Source organism: Dipodomys spectabilis, unplaced genomic scaffold (assembly GCF_019054845.1).
Source record: "Dipodomys spectabilis isolate Male_0828 unplaced genomic scaffold, ASM1905484v1 ptg000011l, whole genome shotgun sequence".
Classification (NCBI taxonomy): Eukaryota; Metazoa; Chordata; class Mammalia; order Rodentia; family Heteromyidae; genus Dipodomys; species Dipodomys spectabilis.
Window position 1 is genome coordinate 186296 of NW_024870688.1, and position 2103 is coordinate 188398.

Below are 2103 nucleotides of genomic sequence, written 5' to 3' on the forward strand. Positions count from 1 at the left end.
GTCTCCTTGGCTCAGGCCGAAATTTTCTGAATAGAGACCTGGAAACACAACAAATCAAAGAAAGGTTGGACAAATGGGATTGCATAAAGTTGCAGAGCTTCTGCAGGGCAAATGACATAGCTAGCAAGATCAATAGAAAGCCCACGGATTGGGAGAAGATCTTTACTAGCCATACAACGGACAAGGGTCTCATATCTAAAATATACTTGGAACTCAAAAAATTAAACCCCCCAACAACAAATCCTCAAAGAAACAACTGCCCAATAAATAAGTGGGCGAAAGACTTAAAGAGAAACTTCTCTGAAGAAGAAAGAAGGATGGCCAATAGGCACATGAAGAAATGTTCAACATCCCTAGCCATAAAAGAAATGCAAATCAAAACAACATTGAGATATCACCTCACTCCAGTGAGAACGGCAAAAATCAAGAACTCTAACAACAACAGATGCTGGAGGGGATGTGGACAGAAAGGAACCTTAATTCATTGTTGGTGGGAATGTAAACTTGTTCAACCACTTTGGAAAGCAGTATGGAGGTTCCTCAAAAGACTCCACATAGAGCTCCCCTATGACCCAGCAATCCCACTTTTGGGCATTTACCCTAATGTTTACAAACAAGACCACACTAAAGCTACCAGCACAACTATGTTTATTGCAGCATTATTTACCATAGCTAAGATATGGAACCAACCCAGATGCCCCTCAGTAGATGAATGGATCAAGAAAATGTGGTATATATACACAATGGAATTCTATGCCTCCATCAGAAAGAATGACATTGCCCCATTTGTTAGGAAATGGAAAAACTTGGAAAAAATTATATTAAGTGAAGTAAGCCAGGCCCAAAGAAACGTAGGTCCCATGGTTTCCCTTATTTGTAATATCTAGTATATGTATGAGTCAAGCGGAAAAGGTCAGATAATGTGATGTCAGGAAAATGAACCCTTAGATGTGTATTTTAATGTTTTTTTCTTTCATGCATGTGTTTCTAACACATTTATAAGATTATCTCTTTGTTGCTTTGTATGTCCCTCCCCCACAGTATAACCCTTGCTTTCACTATATTTGATGTCAGTATAACTTGTGGAGGAGATGGGGAAAAACCAGTTGTTTAAGGATACAGGTGGACCTGTTGCAACAATGAGAAGTACAAGTTGTCATGTCCAAAACGAACTTTACAATGTTGGTGGGGGGGGGGTCTGGGGGGAGGGAGGAAGGAGAAGGATTGGGATTAGGGGGGGAGGGGGGAGGCTGGGAAGGGATGTGAAGGATAAACAAAGGAGGAGGCTGCAATGCTTGGTAAGAAATGTACACATTATCCTGCCCATGTAACTGTAACTCCTCTGTACAGTATGTTCACAAATAAAATTAAATTAAATTAAAAAAAAAAAATTAAATTAAAAAAAAAAAAATAAAAAAATAAAAGTCTTCAAAATTAAAAAAAAAAAAAAAAAAAAAAAGACTCTGATCTCCAATTGACCAAAAAGCAAGAAGTGGAGCTCTCTTGAGTGGAATCAAAACAAGCAAGAGAGACTCAGAGTCTAAGTACTTGTACACACACACACACACACACACACACACACACACACAAATTCAGTTCACTTTTGTGAACCAACTGGAAGAAAGGAGTGATGGGTAGGAGGTTAGAGAATAAACAAGGGCTACTGAGCCACATGGAGATTGGCAGCAAAAGAGAGCTGTGGATTCCCCGAGGTCAAAGGAGATGAAAGCTCAGAAGAAGTGCTATCAGAGTCCACAGAGAGTCAGATTTGTGCACCAGGGGCCCTCCATCAAGGGCCACAAAGATGGAACCCACGATGATTACCAGTGTCACACTGAATCAAGAAAGCACTAGAGAAGGGCCTAGGCCTCCTTCCTGCCTCCCACCGACCCAACCCAGCAAAACACATTCAAGTGTAGTAGTTCACTGGCCCCTTTCCATGTGAGATCAACCAGCAAAACTCATCCAGGTGAAGTGTTCTAGAAGGACCAATCTTCCAGGAGAGGAAATGGGTCAGAAGAGCTTCAAAATAGATTTGGAGAGAGCTGAAAACTCAATCATATAAGACAACTTTGGCCGAGGAATGGTAACCCAGTGGAAACT